This window comes from Sorex fumeus, unplaced genomic scaffold, assembly GCF_029834395.1.
Source record: "Sorex fumeus unplaced genomic scaffold, SorFum_2.1 ptg000008l, whole genome shotgun sequence".
NCBI classification, from domain to species: domain Eukaryota; kingdom Metazoa; phylum Chordata; class Mammalia; order Eulipotyphla; family Soricidae; genus Sorex; species Sorex fumeus.
Window position 1 is genome coordinate 32,797,404 of NW_026606065.1, and position 22,386 is coordinate 32,819,789.

At 40.4% G+C, this 22,386-nt stretch overlaps 1 protein-coding gene across 1 annotated transcript in view; it reads right to left on the reverse strand.

Moving 5' to 3' along the window:
* Positions 1 to 22,386, reverse strand: part of HS6ST3 (heparan sulfate 6-O-sulfotransferase 3) — a 187,051-nt gene that overhangs the window by 35,282 nt on the left and 129,383 nt on the right. The window lies entirely within an intron of this gene.

Genomic DNA, 22,386 nt, shown 5'->3' on the forward strand with positions numbered 1-22,386 from the left:
GCCAGTTGATCACTCTTAAAAACCTAATCCAGCTTGCAGATACTTTGTATGCAATAAGGCATTTTTGAAAGGTTGTAATAAAGTGGTTATTGTTACTGTGTTTGGTATATCGAATAAACCACGGGTAACTTGCCAGCCTTTACCATGAGGGCGAGATACTCTTGGTAGGATGTTTGCCTTGCATGCAGCCAACATGGCCAACCCGAGTTCGATTCCTTTGCCTCCTTGGAGAGCCCGGCAAGCTACCGAGAATATCTTGCCTGCACAGCAAAGCCTGGCAAGCTACCCGTGACGTATTCGATATGCCAAACACAGTAACAACAAAGTCTCACAATGGAGACATTACTGGGCCTGCTTGAGAAAATCGATGAACAACGGGAGGACAGTGAAGTGAGGGTAATAAAGTGGTTAATTTTATATTCCAGAAATTTAGAGAGGTGGGGATCTCTCTCATTCTTGTTCTCCTAAGAGAGGACAAAATAAAAGAGAAGACATCACCTGAAAGGGGTAATGAGAACACAACTTATTGCTGCACTTAGTAAAATAACTAAGATCAGGAATCATCTACATGTCCAAAGTCAGATGAACGAATCACGGAGATGTGGGACATATACATGATGGAATAGTTCGCAGCTGCAAGGAACAATGAAATCATGCAATTTATTGCAACCTATTTGGAACTGGAAGTTACCTTGTTCTTCTGCAGAGAAGTATCACAGAAGGAAAGGATAAACACAGCATGATCTGACTTATCTGTGGTATATAGAATAATTGGATGAGGGAATGTGGTGTAGTAAAAAAGGAGATGCCTAGATCACTCTTGATCCCAGAGAATAGGAAAGAGAAGGACAGAGAAGAAAAGAAATCGAGGAGGGAAGGAAGAAGATGAGAAAGGGAAGCAGCCAGGGAGCAGATCTCAGGGGCTTCGGGTACACTAATAATGTGGGCGTGTAGTTCAGCTGGATACTCAAGCACAGACCTAATAACTCTGAAATCATGAGCTCCAAACTACAATGACCAAACTTTAAAATATACCTGTCCACTTGTATGCAAATTTCATGATTTCATCTTTTCTAATAGCTGCATAGTATTCCATTATGTGGATATACCAAAGTTTCTTTAACTAGTCATCTGTTCCTGGGCACTCAGGTTTTTTCCAGATTCTGGCTATTGTAAAGAGTGCTGCAAAAAACATAAAAGTGCAGATGTCATTTTACTGTACTTTTTTTGCCTCTCTGGGATATATTCCCAGAATTGGAATTGAAAGTAGACTATGATCCAAACATGATGGCTGCTTAGTACCTGTATTGCAACCCATAATACCTGAAAGGAGTGAGAGAGTAAGAAGGAATGTGCTTGCCACAGAGGCAGAGGATGGGAAGGAGTGGGAGGGAGAATGGGAACACTGGTGATAGGGAATGGGCACTGGTGGAGGGAATGGGCACTGGTGGAGGGATGGGTACTTCAACATTATATGGCTGAAATGTAATCACTGAAGTTTGTAAGTCTGTAACTGTATCTCACAGTGATTCATTAAAATAAAAATTTTTTAAAAATAAAATATACCTGTTAAAGTGGCAGAATGGGAGTAGTGGGGATCAGGAGCGAATTTGGAAACACTAGTGGAGGGAAGTTGACACCAGTGTGGAGACACCAGTTGACAGTAATGGATAGAATCTGAGACTGGTGGTAATACTGGTACTAGAATATTTCGCAAGCCACAGCACCCAAAAGGAGAGAGATAACAAAAGGGAATGCCCTGCCACAGAGGCAGGGTGGCATGGAGGGAATGGGGGGTGGGAGGGATACTGAGATCTGTGGTACTGGAGAATGGGCTCTGGTGGGGAGGGAAGGGTGTTCAATCATTGTATAACAGAAACCCAAGCACAAAAAATTTGTAAGTCTATAACTGTACCTCATGGTATTTCACTAATAAAATAAAAAAAAATTAAAAAATAAAACTCAGCTACTAATTTCTGTAAGTCATAGTTCTCTAATTAAAAAATTTTAAATGAAATAAGGGGTAATGAGTAAGAAGATGAGATTATACACTGGGTAGAGGATGTGGGCAACTCTACCTCTGTAACACCACCACACTTCACCCATCCCATGCCCACAGAAAACCTTGCAAAAATTATGTGTTCACAAAACCACCAACAGAAGCAGATTTCTCCTGGCAATGGCCTGTGGGAGCAATTCAGGTGTGACTGGTACATACATATAAACCAGTGAAATATGGTTCATGAGATTATAAAGTTAGAATATAATTAGCAAAAAAAAAAATCACACAGGGAAATCAAAGAACAGAGTGACAGTGGGATGGGAGAGGGATTTTGGCCACATCCTGGCAGTCCGCAGAGAACCAGAAGTGGTGCCAGGGATCAAACCCCAGCCACAGGCAAGTGCCTTACTTATTCCTGTGCTAGTTCTTTAGCCTCCAATAATTTTATAATTAAAAAAATAACAATAATTGGAGCCTTGAGGGGTGGAGAGGTACTATATGATAAATATAGAGTCTTCTCTATATTCATCCGTGGATGAATGGAATAATGGAATCTGTGCCCTCACTGAAAGAGACCCCTGAAATCTCTCTTATTCTTGCTCTCCCAAAAGACGTCAAAATAAAATGCTGTTCATCTGTCACCTGGAAGCAAGTCCGAGTCATCACCCAACTATTCTGGCTCCCTGATCCTAGGCTTCCACCCTGCCAAACTCTGAGAGAAAAAAGTGCTTCTTGCCTAGAAATCTGTATTATATTTGCTACAGCAACATAAACTCAGATTAACACCCCAAAAGGAAAAGGCTCTTGAAAAACAGGACACTAAAGAAAAAACAAGCAACCAGTAATCATATGAAAAGATGCGTAATCCTCTTCATTAGTCACCAAAGGAGAGTGGATTCAAAGACTGTGAGGTACTATGTGAACAGCACCAGACTGACAATTAAAAATCTGTACGAGCCAGGCAAGCTACCGAGATTATCTCGCCCACACGGGAAAGCCTGGCAAGCTACCCGTGATGTATTCGATATGCCAAATACAGTAACAACAAAGTCTCACAATGGAGACGTTACTGGGTCCGCTCAAGAAAATCAATGAACAACGGGAGGACAGTGACAGTGACAGTGACTAGGAACACCACTGCTGGTGAGGATATGGTACACCAGAATTGAAGACACTGCTGGCACAAGCTTAAATTGGGAAGAAATGGGGCACAATCCAGTAAAATTAAAGACATGGATGCCCCCAAATCCAGCCACTCTAAGGTCAATGAACTAAACAATGATGTCATTCATGTGCATATAGAAATGTTACTGCAACTAGTCTACTGGGGAAATGACCATCCACAAAGGGAGGGGTGAGGCTGGAGCAATAGTACAGCGGGTAGGGTGTTTGCCTTGCATGCGGCCAACCTGGGTTCAATTCCCAGCATCCCATATGGTCCCCTGAGTAAACCGCCAGGAGTAATTCTTGCATGCAGAGTCAGGAGTAATCCCTGTGCATCACCAGGTGTGACCCAGAAACCAAAATATAAAAAAAAACAAGGGGAATGGAAATAAAATCTGGTACAATTTATGTGCACATAATAGCACTGTAGCACTGTCCTCCCATTGTTCATCAATTTGCTCAAGTGGGCCCAGTAATGTCTCCATCGTGAGACTTGTTGTTACTGTGTTTGGCATATTGAATTCATCACGGGTAGCTTGCCAGGCTTTGCTGTGTGGGCGAGATACTCTAGGTAGCTTGCCAGGCTCTCCGAGAGGGGCAAAGGAATCGAACCCGGCTCAGCCAGGCTGGCTGCGCGCAAGGCAAACGCTCTACTACTGTGCTATCACTCCAGCCCATGTGCACATGTAATGCAATAAAAAATAAGCTACTTTTTTAAGTGAAAAAAAATCTTTACATTTATTCATGTGATCAATCTATGATACACCATTAAGCTGGAAGCAGATTGGAAGAGCATACGTGATAGGCATTATGATGCCTTTTATACAAATAGGCAAGACAATAATTTCATTTTTGTTTATACATGCATGTATATGTAATAAAAATATGCAAATGAGCACACCAAGTTCAAGTTAGTGACTGGATCTGGGACAAAGGCCAAAAGACTTGGGAAGGAATTCAGGAGTGTGCAATAATATTTGTGAGGGTTTTGTTGTTCTTGTTTTTTCCTTAAACTGAGGACTTGGGGCTGGAGTGACAGCACAGTGGTAGGGAGTTTGCCTTGTGCACAGCCAGCCTGGCGGCGCCAGGTTCGATTCCTCCGCCCCTCTCGGAGAGCCTGGCAAGCTACCTAGAGTATCTCGCCCGCACGGCAAAGCCTGGCAAGCTACCCATGATGTATTCAATATGCCAAACACAGTAACAACAAGTCTCAAAATGGAGACATTACTGGGCGCATTCGAGCAAATCGATGAACAACAGAAGGACAGTGCTACAGTACAACAGAGGACTTGAGGATGCTGTTTCATTTGTCTCCATATTCTTTTCAGGTAGAGAACATTTTAGAATATTTTCAGAAGAGAATAAAACAAATATACTAATTAAGGCACATGTGAAATGTGACAAAGGCAGAATGGTCTGTGATGTGTCCTCTGAACAGTGTTTTAGGATCAAAATATCCAAACTTGGGCTGGAGGAGGTTAAGGTGTTTCCCTGGCATGCAGCCCATCCCAGTTCAATCCCTGGCACCACATATGGTCCCCAAGCACCACCAGGAATGATGGATGAACTCAGAGCCAGAGCCCAAAATAAACCATGTGCATCTCAAGGCATGATTCCAAATTGTGTATCTATATAAATACATAATAAATTATATACCATCTATCAGATGTATTATGTGCATTTATACTATATAAATACACATATATATTCATGTACATATATGTGTGTATATATATGTGTGTGTTATTATCTTATTATCTCATTTCTACTTTGGACAAACTGGCAGGCTACCAAATGTAGCCTGCCCACATGGCAGAGTCTGGCAAACTCCCCGTGGCGTACCCAATATGCCAAATACCAGCAACAATGATGGGTCTCATTCTCCTAAAGAGCCTTGAATATAATCTCAGGGCTAGGATGAAAGAGACGTTACTGGGGCCCGCTCAAGGCAATCGACGAATAACAGGATGATTTGTGATTTGTGATATATACATATATATATTCACCCACCCAAATTTAGCAATCAGACCCTGTTTGCAAAGTCAAAAGCATTTTCTACCTCACTGAAAAGGACTGTGGACCTAGCCAACACCTAACATGCTCCAGTTAAATACAACAGTGGGTCCAAGCATCTTATCAAGTTTCCCCGCCTTTGTAGAGAGACTTCGAGATTCACTACTCACTAATGTCAAACTCACCTGTGCTGAGATAACATTCAATTATAAACCAAAATTGGGGTAATTAATTCACTTATCCTAAGGGCCAGAATCAAAGTGCATCTTGTGCACTTGCCTTGCACGAGACTGACCCAGGTTGAATCCCCAGCACCTCAAATGGTCCCCTGAGCCCCACCAGGAGTGATTCCTGAGTGCAGAGCCAGGAGTAAGCCCTGAGCATCGCCAGGTGTGGCCCAAAAACTAACAAACAAACAAAATTCACTTATCCTGGTCATCCCCTCAATTCTCAGATCAAAGGTAGGACCCTTTAGTCTGGACGGAACCAACGATTTAGATTGGGGAGCCAACAAAGTCAGAGAAGAGAGAAATAGAGTAAAGGAAAGCAGGGGCCAAGAAAAAATAACATGTGTGGACACAAGTTAGGTACATACCAGTACTGACTCCTGCACTCTGATGGCCACACAATGAGAAATAGATGACAAGTACATGGGAAAGAGGGGCCCATTTTTTAAGGAAAATGGGTGACTGTGTTTTGAAAGCCCCAAAGGGTTAAATTCACGGGGTTTTATTCCTTTGAAAAGTCAATATTTGGATTTGTAAAGTCCAAGATAAGCCAGTACAGAATAGCATAAAAATCTCTTGACCTAACTCACAGTTTATACATTAAGTCAATCCAAAAATAAGTTATCAGCTGCTCTGTCAGTATAGAAAAATCAATATTTCCCTATCATACCATCTGCTTTAGGAGTGCAAGTTAATAAATTTAGCTGGTGAAATTTTCTTCTCTCTTCGAATTCTGGAGAGAGAAAATATATTTTCAATAGTTAATCTAGTCAGTTACTATATAGAGCAATGAAAAATGAAATACTATTATTTGAACATGTGAGGCTGCCATGTTCGGTAATAGAAATGCTCCCCGCTAAAGCAGCAAACCTGCAATACAGCTGCAATTCCGGGCGCTGCACCCCTGCCTCTTCCTCTGGCCTCCCAACTTTCATCCTCCTTGGCCCCAATAGGGTGTCATCCAACCAAGGGAATAAAATGACTCCAATTCCAGAAAGGGCCTAAGCATCTGGGGGCCCATTTTCCATCCTAAATATATTGGCTTTATTCTGAATACATATAATTGACTTTACTTAAATAATTGGGTTGCTTTTTATTTGTTTTTCAATGGGATTTTTGGTGGTTTGTTATCTGGATTTTAGGATTTGTTCTGGGGTGGGGGTGGACACAGCTGGCAGGGCTCAGGGGTTCCTCTCGACTGGGTACTCAGGGTCATTCTTGGCAATGCTCAGGCACCATGGAGTATCTTCAATTCAACTGGCTTCCCATATGCAAAGTATATACTGCAGATTGCTGAGCTCTCTTAGATAATCTGAACACGTGTGGACTAGATCCATCATCAGATTCGGAGACTCTTGCTAATTTTCTCAAATTTTGTAGGAAGACAATGTTATTGAATGAGATTGACATGTACTATTATTCTTTATACTCTGACAATTACTGGGAAGAAAATAAGTCAAATATGCCTCCAACATTTAAGCCATTGGCAAATAATCCACAGTGGAAATAGATTTTCATAGGCATTTTAAAAAACAATGGAGTATGAATTGAACACCTACTACATGCTTGGCATACATAATGACTTCATTTTTTCTTATCTCTGCAGCTCTAAAACTCAGGCATTAAAACTGATGCCGGTATTTCAATTAATTCCTCTTTTATAGCATTTCAAAATTCTACAAAAGGCTTTCTTTTCATTTTTACCCTAAAGATATTTCCCTAAGAATATGCCTAGAAGCAATTGACCGGTCAAATAAAAAATTCCTTTTGATGTAACTTTCTAAGTTAGTGGGATATAGCCAAACTCACAGAATCGCCCCAATCAGGGAATACTCAGTTTGAGAAGTTATGAAATTAACAGAACTTTCATTCTTCTCGTATGTTCTGTGATGCAAAGAAAAATGTCTAGCTGCCCTAAAAGGATGCTTCTAGCTGCCATTTATCTCATTCTCTGAGGTTCATGAGAGTTAACATCTATAAAGGTTTTGTGTTTTCTTGACATAAAGATGGTAAGTAAAAGAAAAGCAGCAGTATATTACGGCAATGTGTAAACATTTAGGTGAGTTCCCTGCAATCCACATGTAAAACTTTAAGGTTACCAGAAATATAATATAAAGGCAGTCATATTGTGTCCCACTTCTATAGGAAAAGAGCCTCCTCTTTATAATCTTCCCTTTTTCCAGAGTTAAAAGAAAAGGAGTTTGGGAGGAAGAAAAGTACCTAATAAAATAACTGAACACAATACATTTAAGGGATTTTGACATTCTCACAACAGAAAAGACAGTTAAGGAACACGTGACAGTTCTCTAAAACGCCAAGCATTTAATTCAGTCTTGCAAAGTCCCAAATTGAAATTCAACCAACCTGTTGTGCATGTCTTTCTGTTAAACAGGAAGAAGTGGGCAGAGACTTGTATCCATGGCGCTAGCACTTAGCAGGGATGCGGGTGACCCAGCTCCACAGGGGGTGCGGGGGAGAAGGGGGGAGACTAAGGCAGAATGGAGGGTGGAGGCCAGGGAGGACTGGATGAGTACTAATAGTGAGCAAAAAAGATGCCAGAAGTACATATTATCCCCCCATAATAGCATACATGTAGTATAATAACCAAAACCCATAAATGGAGCAACAGTAATGCTATTAATAAGCAATGGCATTGGTATCATAAAAGAAACAAATCTATCCAGGAAGACTCATTTTCTTTGAGCTCTACTCAAGCCATAAGTATGCAAACCAGAGATTCCTAAATAATTACAGAACCTCAAGACATGTCAAAATGGCACAAGTAGGACTGACATATGTAGAAAGACTGCATCTATGTATAATACGCCACTTCAGAGGAGTCAATGACACAAGCAGGTGAAATGCCTAAACAAAGATGAGGCAGAAAAAGAAAAAAAAGATGAGGCAGAAAGAAGCATAAGCATAGCTTGTTTCCTCTGCAGCTGGATGTGTGCCTGTGTGGTGTGTACACTTACCTCCACAAGCCGAGGACTGGTAATACCATTTCCTGGAAGCTGAGCTGATGTCAAGCAGATCACTCTATTTTTCCCAAAAATGTCTCCAGGACGCTGAATAACCATTCATGTCCTTTACAGTAATACATAATTTTCCTTTTGACCCTGAGTGAAAAAGATTCAATCCTTCCCCTTTTTTTTTGGAGGGGGGGGATTGTTGGGAAGAGGCATGTAGGGAGTTGGGGTGGGCCATACTGGTGATGCTTACTCCTGGTTCTGTGCTCAGGGATCACTCCTGGTGGAGCTCAGGGGATCATATGAGTGCAGGGGATCAACCAGGGGTAGGTCACATGCAAGCACCTATCAAATCTACTGTCACTCCAACCCCAATTCTTCCCTATCTTAAAGGTCATATGAAGAAGAAGGGATGAGGGACAGTGGTGGTGAGTTACTGACCCCAGGGTGGCAGTGTGTGGAGGGAGGGGAGAGGAGGAGGAGGAGGAGGGGGGATGGGAAGGTGATTAAGTAGCATTACAAGTAAAATAACTTGTAATATAGGAATTATTATAAATCACATTACGCCAAAACACATAGGAAAAAAAAAGATTTCCACTGCTAGAATGTACTTTCTAAAACTAAAAAAGTACTTACACTTTTTTTGTATATGCAGACATTCATTTATATTATGAATACATGAAACTTAGATCATGTTGTTTTTAAAAATGGTATAGTTGACTGTGATTCCACGCTCTTTAGCAGTGAACTATAGTTCCTGGAGGATTATAAGAAGGAACTATCCTTCTGTCCCCTGGTCACCATATATTTGGCCAAAAAATATTTAATATTTGGAATTTTCATGACATGTGAATTACTTGAGAGCTAAACAGCTTCACTTGATCAGTCACTTCCTGATAGAAACTAATGTCTGTTTCTGAAACTTTTGCTAAAATATTGTCCTTGCAAGGGTTTGGGCAGATCATGCTTGGTTTAAAAAACAAAACAAAACAAAAAACATCATTTTCCAATGTATGTGGGGAAAGACCAATACCAGCCAAAGCTCCTTCTCAACACATGCATCATTCACTCATTCAACCAAAAATGTTTGAGCACCCTCTGGGTCCAACAACAGTGACAAAGAGAAATAAGATAATCTCAAGGAGGAAATGCCAACTAAGGGAAAGCACGTGGTAAAGAAACAAATAACTAGACTGACCCAATAGTTTCAAACACTGTTAAGTCAAGAAAGGAAAAGGGATGATGTCATCCAGTGTGGCAAGAGCTATGCTCAGTTGCTCTACACCAGGGTATTTCAGAAGCCCTCTCCGTGACTTCTGTGAATATATCCCGAGAGTAAAATAAAGCACAGTAGAAATGACATCTGCACCTATATGTTCATTGCAGCACAGTTCACAATAGCAGAAGTGGGAAACAATATAGTGCCTGAGAACAGATGATTGATTAAAGAAATTTGGTACATCTACACAATGGAATACTATGCAGCTGTTAGGAAGGATGAAGTCATGAAATTTGCTTAGAAGTGGATGGTCATGGAGAGTATCATGCTAAGTGAAATGAGTCAGAAAGAGAGGGGAAGACATAGAATGACTACACTCATTTGTGGAATATAAACTAACATCATATGAGACTGATACTCAAGGACAGTGGAGACAAGAGCCAGGAATATTGCTCCATGGTTGGAATCCTGCCTCATGAGCTGGGGGAGAAGGCAGCTGGAATAGAGAAGGGATCACTAAGTCAATGATGGTTGGAGGGATAACTCGGGATGGGAGATGTGTGCTGAAAGTAGATAAAGAACTAAACATGATAGTCTCTCAGTTTCTGTATTGCAAACCATAATGCCCAAAAGTAGAAAGAAAGTATGGGGGAAATTGTTTGCCATAGAGGCAGGGGAAGCGATGGGGTGGGGGTGGGGAATACTGGGGACATTGGCGGTGGAAAATGTGCACTGATGGAGAGATGGGTGTTCAATGACTAAATGACTGAAACTCAAACATGAGCTCTTTGTAAGTATTTCTCAGGGTGATTCAATTTAAAAAAAAAAAACTCTCTATGTTGTAACCAAGATCTAAAAGGTGGTCGCCATTGCTGCCACTGGGGAAAGCGTGGGCTGAGTAACTAACAGCACAAACCACATCCTGAGGCAAGTCAAGATGGAGTTTTGGCAGAAATCAAGCCTGGGTGGTGAACGGCCTGAGAAGTCCAGGAGACCATCATTGAGGGAGCAGTGCCACTGGGGAGGAAGCAAAGGAAACTCAGACTTTGCTCTAAGTAAATATTACTTATTGGCTACCAATTCTTCCCCCAAAGGATTTTTGCTCCTACAAAGCCCACTAATCCTAACTGTATCTGCCCAGTTATGTGATTATTAAAAGAGGGTGGGGTCGCATTAAGGCACAAGAGCAAGTTTCAGAGTAATGTGTGTCATGAGATTCGATTTAGGTTTAAAATGTGCCTATTTGGTAAATCATTTTTAAAAAGAATAGATGGCACATACCAAACCGCTGCTATAATTTCATCGGCTGCTTCAGTTTTCAATATTTCATAAATACATATTACTTTTATAATTCTAAACTGATAAAATATTAAAGCACTCTCTTGCACATATTATTTCTCTCCAAAACTCTGTTTTATTTCAACTTGCATTTTTCATTTAATATATCAAAGGCATTTTCCCATAAAAATTATTCTTTCAAGGTTACAATGGATTTATTTTATAGTGTCACACCTTACTGAACCATTTTGCTACCGGTAGACATCTAGATTGTTTCTAAACTTTTGATACTAGTAGCAATTCTATACAGTATTGCTACACTACAGTTATCAGTATCTGTAGTTATACAACCATTTAAACAACTATTTCTACAAGAAATGGGGTCTCTGGAAACCTACATTTAATGTTTTAATTTTCCTGCCCAATTGCTGCTTCTTTGATGATCAAGCATGATCAAGAGCTTCTGAATGAAATAAAATATTTTCTTGTATTTATTCAATTGCCTTCCATGCAAAATCCAATGTCAAGAACACTGGTCTAGAATCAGAAAAATAGTTGCAGTGTAAGTCCTCCCATTGCCAACCTAGGGTTTCTGCAAATTGCTTACTTAATGCCTCATTTTCTCCTTAACAACATTTGTGCATATGCAAAGACACACACACACACACACACACACACACACACATATACACACACAGATAATCTTTCTTTTCATCTATGTGCCAAATTAACATCAACATTGTATCTTTATTGCTATTGTCAAATCTGCACCCAAAATGTATTTGCAGTTGAGAGGTTACACTACAGTAACAGTTTAAAAGTGTATGGTAGCATTGAATCCCCAGTCAACTTCAAAACTCCAAAGTGGTTTTTATATCATTTGAAGAGTGCGTAAATTCATGAGGTTAATAATGGGCTTGGTGAAGCTGTAATTTTTAAAACAGTGACTTCACTCTCAAAAAACAGACTTCTGCAAATTTTGCAGTAGGTTCTATATTTCCAAGATGTATGCAGAAAACCTCTTATTTCTGTGATCTTAACTGTCCCCCACCAAAATGGAGTAAACAGAGAACAAAAATACTCTCAGTTCACCTCAAGACCTTTGTGCCAAGGATATCCAATGCATTATTTATGGGCTAGCAAATAAAAGGACTGCCACCAGTTAGGATTAGAGAATGCCCTTCCTCCAGGAAAACATCAGATGCAAACTGCAACCCCACCCCGTGCCCCAAACTCAAAACCTCCAATAGGAGTGGCTAATCCTCAGGCTTTAAAGTGAACAGCCAAGTCATGGAAAGGAGAGAAAATATTTTGTACTAAAATACTGGAAACTACTTAGTCTCCAAAGAAGCCAGTGAACTTAGGAAATTATGCAGGAAAATAAAATGTCAAATATGTGGGGCCAGGGAGATCACTCAATGAGCTGAACAGATGTTGTTTAGCCTGAGCAGTGCCCTGAGTTCCAGCCCCAGCACTGCGTGACTGATATTTCCCCAGTACTGCTAGTCCAGCCCTGGCCAACTAGCCACACATCACCACAGTGGCCTCCAGGCATCACAAATTCTGCTGGGGGAAGCCCCTATTAAAGGAATAAAGTGTTAAATGCACTTTTCTAGCCATCCTATTTAACTGCATAAAGGAGTGAACTGCATAAAGGAGGGAACAGCTAAAGATACAGATATTCAGTACATTGCCAGTAACAGCAAAACTTTATTTATTTTTATTTTTATTTTATTTTTTGCTTTTTGGGTCACACCTGGCAATGCACAGGGGTTATTCCTGGCTCTGTACTCAGGAATTACTCCTGGCGGTGCTCAGGGGACCATATGGGATGCTGGGGATTGAACGTGGGTTGGCCGCGTGCAGGCAAACGCCCTACCCACTGTGCTATTGCTCCAGTCCAACAGGAAAACTTTAGACACCATCTAGAAGTTCACTAATAGCAAAATGACTCCCTCAGGAATGACACGGACACATCACAGACCCTTTGTAGGCCTAGAACATCTTACTTTTAGCAGTCAATCATGGTTCCATCTCCAGCACCACATCTTAGGAGGCCCTATTGAGCACAGAGTCAAGAATAAGCCCTGAGCACTGCCAGGTGTGGCCCAAACCCCCACCCCCAAATAAAAGTAAGCATTTTTATACATAACGCCTGTGATATATCAAATGAAAAATGAAAGTTGAAGACTGATATATCTGGCAAAACTGAGTACCGGAGAGAGATAAGAAATAATGTGTACAGGAGGGTGCTTTAATATTTTATTACTTTAGAATGATAAAAGTACTATATATTTGTGAAATATTCAAAACTAAAGCAGCAGGTGAAATTATATCAGTGATGTGGTTTGTGCCTTCTATTCTTTTTCTCGTGATTTACCAAGTAGGGGAATTTTTAACTAAAATGAATCTTACAACATACTAATCTGAAACCCACTTTTATGTCTTAATATTACTCTCTTTCAATGATCACATAACAGTGTATTATAAAAATGTACCCAAATTTATTCAAATGTTCTCCTTTCTTAAGGATATGATTCTAGCTCTTTATCTTTATGATCACATGTAATACTTTAATATATGAATATAGGAAATATACAGACAGCCATCTCTGAGACATGAAATTAGAAGGATGTATAGAGACTGGTTTATTTCATTTTTTTCTAAAGAATTATAAAAAGGGCATAGAATCTGAGGTCTACATTTTTATTCTTCTCTTTCCATATGTGTGTGTGCATACACACACACAGACACACACACATATATAGTTTAGGTAAGATGGTTAATATAGTGTCTAAGTTTAGGTACTGATGTACAAAGTCACTATACTTGGGTGAGCACTACCACAGTTCTAAGCTCCCACACCACTATCCCTTTGTCACCTCTGTCCACCTCTCATCCCCCTTACTGCTGCACTCACTACTTCATAAACTCAGCTTTGTAATCCAGAGCCAAGGGTTTGTTACTGTCCCATATTGTCTATTCCTTTGTTTTGCTTCTCTACGTACCACAGATGGGTGAGATTATTCAGTATTTGTCCTTTCCCTCTGACATTTCATACAATATCCAAGTTACAGCAAATTGCAAGATTTTTTTCTTACCGTTACATAGTATTCCATCTTGCATGGTGTGTGTGTGTGTTTGTGTGTATGTGTGTGTGTGTGTGCGTGTGTGCGTGTGTGTGTGTATACCACACCTTCTTTGTACCTTCATCTATCATTGTATATGCGGGTTGTTTTCCTATCCTGGCTATTATATGAGGAGAAGTAATAAACAAAGGTGCTGATCAATCTTCTTAAATTACTATCTTTGTGTTGGGGGTGGGGCTAAGATACCAAGAAATGAAATCACGGGGTCATGTGGATGCTCTATTCTCATTTCTTTTTTTTCTTTCTTCTTTTTTTTTTTTTTTTGGTTCACTTGGCTTTTTTTTTTTTAATTTGGAGCGATAGCATAGTGGGTAGGGCGTTCGCCTTACAAGCAGCCAACATGGCCGACCCGAGTTCAATTCCTCCGCCCCTCTGGGAGAGCCCGGCAAGCTACTGAGAGTATTTGATATGCCAGACACAGTAACAACAAAGTCTCCAATGGAGACGTTACTGGGCCCGCTCAAGCAAATCGACGATCAACGGGAGGGCCTTTACCTTTTACCTTTACCTTTATTGAATCACCTTGAGATAGTTACAAGCTTTCGTGTCTGGGTTACAATCACACAATGATCAAAGACCCATCCCTCCAGCACTGCAAATTCCCCACCACCAATATCCTCGGCATAACCTCCCTTTCCCACACTCCCTCTGCCTCCATAGCAGACATAATTCCCCATAATCTCTCTCTACTTTTGGGCATTATGGTTTGCAATACAGATACTGAGAGGTTATCATGTTTGGTCCTTTATCTATTTTCTGCACACATCTCCCATCCCGACCGATCCCTCCAGCTATCTTCTTAATGATCCCTTCTCTATCCAACTGTCTTCTCCCCTTTGACCATGAGACAGACTTCCAGCTACGGAGCAATCTATCTGATCTGTCCCATGTATCTACTAAACTTAGATGTCAGCCTCATGTAATGTTGTTTTATACTCCACAGATGAGTGCAGTCCTTCTATGTCTGTCCCTCTCTTTTTGACTCATTTCACTTAGCATGATACTCTCCATGTCTATCCATTTATAAGCAAAATTCATGACTTCATCTCTCCTGACAGCTGCATAGTATTCCATTGTGTAGATGTACCAAAGTTTCTTTAACCAGTCATCTGTTCTAGGGCACTTGTGTTGTTTCTAGATTTAGATTTTGGCTATTGTGAACGGTGCTGCAATGAACATATAGGTACAGATATCATTTCCACTGTGCTTTTTTGCATCCTGGGATATATTCCCAGAAGTGGTATTGCGGGGTCATATGGAAATTCAATTTCTAGTTTTTAAAGGACTGTCCATATTGTTTTCCAGAAAGGCTCGACTAGTGGGCATTTCCACCAACAACTACTGGACTTCCAATCAAAAGACAATGTATCTGTTTGATGTATCTGTTTGGTGAAGTTGTTTAAGTACATAATACAGTGAAATCATATATTATACAGGAAGTATTGTTTATTAAGATAATTAAGATAGTTTGAAGAAATTAAGGCTTCAGCAATAGATAATAGAAAATAAAGAAGTCATAGACACACTAGTATTTTGCCTTCCTAGTGCATATAAAATTTTTATTACTACCATTCTACTATATAGTAAGTGTGCGATAGCATCACATCTTAAAAGTGTATGAATCCTAGTTTTAAAATGTGATTCAAAATAATCATCGCCACAGAGTTCACTTTTTATCACAAACCTTCAATCTTTAAAAGAAAAAAGAAAAATACATGCAGTTCAATAACAAAAATTGCAATAAAACAAGGTGTGCGTAGAAATTTGTTTTAGCAGCAATAGAAAACTACCATAGAAAAACGTGAGGAATGTGAGGAAAGGCTGGACTAGTGGGCATTCCCACCAACAGTGAAAGAGTATCCCTTTTTCCCCACATCCACGCCAGCACCGGTTGCTTTTGTTCTTTTGAATGTGTGCCAGTCTCTGTGGTGTGGGTGATATCTCATTGTTGTTTTGATTTGCATCTCCCTGATGGCTAGTGATGTGGAGCATTTTTTCATGTGCCTTTTGGCCGTTCGTATTTCTTTTTTGAGGAATCTTCTGTTCATTACTTCTCCCCATTTTTTGATGGGGTTGGAGGTTAAGGTGTCTTCATAAAGGCTAAGCAGGTCAATAGTGAAAAGGGGTTTGGCATTTCCCTGCATCTCCACCAACACTAGTTTGTTTTTAGTGAAATGAGATAGCTTTTATTGATCAAACCTTATGTAGCGAGAGGGAGCTTGCCTGGCACTCAGCCGACTTGGGTTCAATCCCCAGCACCCCATATGGTTCACTGAGTAACACCCAAGTGATCCCTGAGAACAGGGCCAGGAGTGATCCCTGAGCACAGCCAGGTGTGGCCCCCAAACAATCAACTCACCCTCCCCCCAAAAAACAAGGAAGAACTTGACTACCCCACCTTTAAAATCTATTCCAAAAATGCTGGAAGGTAGAAATTCCCTAAGACCGCTGCAGGGGGTGGAGGGGAAATGATGGAAAGAATATAAAAATAATTATTGTCCTCAGCCTTCCTAGGGCAATCACAGAAGAGTAGTAGGGATCTTCAGGCTGAAGCATAACACAAGAGCCAAAGCATGAATTATCACAGGGTGGTGAGCAAGGTTCAACAGCCGCTGAGGGTGGACGACATGCCACAGAATCTCACTGAGAGGTAGAACAGCACAGTTGATGGTTGGAGGCAATCAGTGTAGGGAACAGGGCTTGAGACAGTTGATTAAATCAGTGCAGTTACTTAAAGAGAAAGTGGTTTGTGGAGAATAGTAGATAGGGCGCATCACAACCTTTGATCTGGAATTTCAAATGGATATGAGAAGTATGGAATGGGAGACTCTGTTTCCCCTCCACCCCATCTAATCCTTTCATGGGGGCATCAAGACAGTATAATGCAGCTATCTGGTATGATTCATTATAACAAGTTTCACTGGTGTCAGATCAACCCTTTTTTTTTAAGGCATTAAAAAGAGGATTTAGGGGATGAAATAATCTTTTATAGTCATGCAGTGTATCACAGTATTCAGCAAAATGTAGGTATTAATCTCAGAATTCTTATTCTAAAACAGGTCTATATGGAAAGGGTCTGGCTTCTTAACATCATCACAATTTTAATTTTAACTGCTTTATTTTATTTCACAGTATACAAATTCTTAATATCAGAATCCCTCTCATATAATCACAAGAGCACTTAACACAATGTGTTTTATCTATACACACACATATATATGTACATCCTTTGATATACACACACACAATTTCTGTGCATTTGCTACACAGAACTAGCTAAAAATGTATAGAAGGAAATCTATTCGATAACTAAAATCTGAAATGAAACCATATTACACCAACTGTCAAATAAATATTAAAATCCACACTTATCAATAGCATGAGAAGGCATTCATATGATTTCCAAATAGTGCTGCTGACTGCCATAAAATCACATGATATAGACTGTCTTCAGTCCATTATTCAGCATCTTCGCATCCCTACCAAGCTTATATTCTAAAAATGGCACTAAAACCAGCAAATGATTTCTTTCATGGAGCCAGATACTAAGAGCACTGGTAGGGTGCCTGTCCAACAGAAATTAAAAATCACCAAAGAATATTTCATGTAATGGCATCCAAACACAACTCTCCCTTCACAGAATAGATTTTAAGTTTCTACATCAATTTCAGCATGTTTCTATTTTGTGAAATGCCTCCTGGATTTCAGCAGGAAAGACAAATATTCGTCACAGAAAGCTGGGGTGCGAGATATCATTCTTCCCACCAATCTCATTGAGGATAGCTTTCTCCCTGCAAGGGATTTAGAAATTTAAAGTGGAAACTAATTGGAAATAGATCGGTTCTCATCTGAATTTCTGATTATGCCATTTTGCAGCCCAAGCTTCCTTTTCGGCAAGGAATTTTGCTCTTACATCGCGTCCCAAAGAGCTTCATCTATTTAGCCACCATTATCAGGAATTCTGAGACATGCCAGAGCGCAGAGTGAAACAGGTGCATCTGCACACAGCCATCTGAGAGATGTACACCCAGCCCATGCACAGCTGGGATGTGGTAATAGATGCTTGGCAGACTGTCATTTATCAGCCTTGTCTCTAATCTCAGAGATAACCAAGCAGAGTACCATAGCCACCTGCCATGAACTCACAGCCATAAGTTTGCAGGCTTGGGATTTGTCCTGACGGGTCTACAGGGAGCATAAGAATGCAAAGAAATAAAAAGGGATGGTGGGATCAGCCTGGGGGAAATGAAAAATACAGTACAAGGAAAATTCAAGTGCTACAAGAACCAAAATAATCCCCGGAGAGATTCAAAATGAGGGATATCTCAAATATGATGGAAAACTTGCTCTGGAGTCCTACATTACAAAACTACAGCCAGGCACTGTTCTAGATCTTGAAATATATAGGCAAGCAAAAGAATACTGTTCAGTCTTCTATTTTTGTCTTCCTGTATCTTGGGAAGATATACAATGGCAAGAGATATAATAAATAGGCAAATATCATAGTTACACAGTCACTGTCACTGTCCTTCCGTTGTACATCAATTTGCTCAAGCAGGCCCAGTAACGTCTCCATCTTGAGACTTGTCATTACTGTGTTTGGCATATTGAATATGTCATGGGTCGCTTGCCAGGTCTTGCCATGCGGGCAAGATACTCTCGGTAGCTTGCCGGTCTCTCCGAGAGGGGCGAAGGAATAGAACCCGGCTCGGCAAGGCTGGCTGTGTGCAAGGCAAATGTCCTACTGCTGTGCTATTGCTCCAGCCCCAGTTACACAGTAAGAGAGAAAAAATGAAGTTGGAAAGCAGAAGGAGGATGGCATAATGGCAAAGTTTGGGGAGAGGGAAATGCAACAAGTTGTAAGTTTAGGTAAGGAGTCAAAGGAGGCCCCCTGAGAATGAGATATCTGAATACTGACTTAAGGGAGAGACAAGCTATTGGCCTTGTGATTATCTAGGGAAGGAGTTTTTCCAGGTATAGTGGTCAGTTTTAAGTCCCAATGCAGAAGAATGCCAGGCTCTTTGAACAAATGATCTGGGTCAACATAGTCATGAAAGCAGGAATGAAAAGGAATGAAAACAAATATGGAGAACTGATGTTCAGAAGGAAGCTGATCATTGCAGGTGCGTTGGCAGGGGAGTAAAAAGGGTGGAAGTGTTCAGCATTGAGTTGTTTAATTTCCAGGTGTTTGATTTGGTTCTCCATGTCTGTGTATGATTCACTTCTATTCTCAGTACATCGTGGTCTGAGAAAATTGTTGATACTATTTCTATCTTCCTGGTTCTATTGAGGTGTGTTTTGTGGCCTAGCTCATGGTCTATTTTGGAAAATGTTCCATGCGCACTGAAGAAGAATGTGTATTCTTTCTTTTGGGGGTGTAAAGCCCTGTACAGGTCTATAAGTCCTTTCACTTCTATTTTTTCTTTCAAAGCCAATGTTTCCTTGCTGAGTTTTGTTCTTGCTGATCTATCCAGAGGTGATAGGCCAATGTTGAAGTCTCCAGCTACTATAGTTAAAGCCATCTATCACAAGCCTACAGCAAGTATCATCCTCAATGGGGGAAAAACTGAGAGCCTTCCCCTTAAGATCAGGGACGAGACAAGGAAGCCCACTCTCTCCACTGCTGTTCAAGATAGTACTGGAAGTACTTGCAATAGCAATTAGACAAGAAAACGATATTAAGAGCATACAAGTAGGAAAGGAAGAAATCAAGCTCTCAGTATTCGCAGACGATACTATACTTAGAGAACCCTAAAAGCTCTACCAAGAAACTCATAGAAATGATAGACTTGTATACTAAAGTTGCAGGCTATAAAATCAATACCCAAAAGTCTATGACTTTCCTATACGCAAATAATGAGAGAAAAGAAAATGACATGAAGAAAACAATCCCATTCACAATTGTGCCCCAGAAAATCAACTACCTAGGAATTAGCTTAACTAAAGACGTAATGGACCTGTACAAAGAAAACAACAAAACACTACTTCAGGAAATAAAAGAGGACACGAAGAAATGGAAAAATATCACCTGTTCAATGGATCGGGAGAATTAACATTTTCAAAAAGGCAATACTTCCCAAAGCACTGTTCAAATTCAATGTGATCCCTATTATCATACCCATGACATTCTTCAAAGAAATGGAGCAAACACTCCTGAAATTTATATGGAACGATAAGCCCCCACAAATAGCTAAAGCAATTCTTGGGAAGAAGAAAATGGAAGGAATCAACCTCCCTAACTTCAAACTCTATGACAAAGCAGTAATAATTAAAACAGCATGGTTCTGGAACAAAGGCAGAGCAGGCAGAGCAGCAGACCAACGAAACAGGGTTGAATATGCTGACATCTCCCCCCAAACATACGATCATCTAATCTTTTATAAAGGAGCAAGAAATGTGAAGTGGAGTAAGGAAAGCCTTTTTAACAAACTGTGCTGGCAAAAGTGGACGATTACATGCAAAAAACCTGGGCTCAGATCTCTGCCTACCACCATGTACAAAAGTAAGATTAAAATGGATTAAAGACCTGAACATCAGACCGGAATCCATAAGGTACATTGAAGACAAAGTCGGCAAAACCCTCCATGACATTGACGCTAATGGTATCTTCAAAGATGTCACGCCAATGGCCAAGCAAGAGAAAAAAAGAGATAGACAAATGGGACTATCTTAAACTAAGAAGCTTCTGCACCTCAAAATAAACAGTGACCAAAATACAAAGACAGTCTACAGAATGGGAAAGGATATTTGCCGAATACACATCCGACAATGGGTTGATATCAAGGATATACAAAGTACTAGTTGAACTGTACCAGAAGAAAACATCCAACCCCATCAAATTTGGGGCGACAAAATAAATAGAAACTTCCTCAAAGAAGAAATCCAAATGACTAAAAGGCACATGAGCAAATGCTCTATACCATTAATCATCAGGGAGATGCAGATCAAAACAACAATGAGATATCATTCACACCACAGAGACTGGCCCACATCCAAAAGAACAAAAGCAACCGCTGTTGGCACAGATGTGGCGAGAAAGGGACCCTCCTTGCTGGTGGGAATTCCGACTAATTCCGACTAGCCCTTTTGGAAATCAGTATGGACTATTCTCAAAAAACTAGAAATTGATCTCACATTTGATCCAGCAATACCACTCCTGGGAATATACCCCGGAGAGGCAAAAAAGTATAGTCGAAGCAACATCTGCACTTGTCCGTTCATTGCAGCACTATTTACCATAGCTAGAATATGCAAAAAACCTGAGTGCCCAAGAACAGCTTACTGGTTAAAGAAACTTTGGTACATCTACACAGTGGAGTACTATGTAGCTGTTAGAAAGGGTGAAGTCATGAAATCTACATACAAGTGGTACTACATGGCAAGTATCATGCTAAGCGAAATGAGTCAGAAAGAGAGGGACAGACATAGAAACATTGCATTCATCTGGGGTAACTTAAAGTAACAAAATAGGAGACTAACACCCAAGAATAGCTGAGGTAAATACCAGGAGGTTTAGTCCATGGCTTGGAGACCAGCCGTACACTCTAGGGGTAAAGGTAGCTCAGATAGAGAAGGGAGCACCAAATAAAGGGTGTTGGGAAGATCCGCCCAGGATGGGAGATGCATGCTGAAAGTAGACTATAGACCGAACATGACTTCCACTCAATGCCTCTTTTGCAAACCAAGCACAAAAAAATTTGTAAGTCTACAACTGTACCTCATGGTGTTTCACTAATAAAAATTTTTAAAAAATTTTAAAAAAGGGTGGAAGTGGGATGAATAATTGTGGAGGGAAGCTGACCCTCTAGTGAAGGGTTCGTTGCTTGACTAATTTACACATGAAACCCTACTACCATCAGTGCTGTAAAAACACACTGCCTAAAATTTTTAAATTTCAAAAGAAAATTGACTTCAAGCATTGTCTCTGTCACAGGATAGGTTGCACAGTGCATAACTGGATGAGAAGTTGCCTACCCATTAGTTACCACCAGGGGGCATGTTTTTCAGTATTTCAGGGTGGGGGGAGGGCACAGAAAAACCAATTTTCAAGCACACAAAAAAACGTTATGAGCACTAGAAGGAGTAAAGAAATTTTGTTGACTCACTAACGGGGAATGGGTGTGTTTTTAGTGAAGATGTTAGAAATTTAGTTTAGTTTGATTGCTTATGATTTGTATATAGATTTTAACAGTTTTTAGTTAGAGTTAATTCATGTAAGGAAAAATGGCCTTGCTCTTTGGGAAAGGGTCTTAGCTTCACCCCGGCAGAGAGGAGTCATTTGCATCCTCTGTTCCATTATAAGGCCAAGAGCTCTAGAATCTACAATCAATAAAGTTTGCTGAGCTGGGTGGGGGAGGATGTAGCA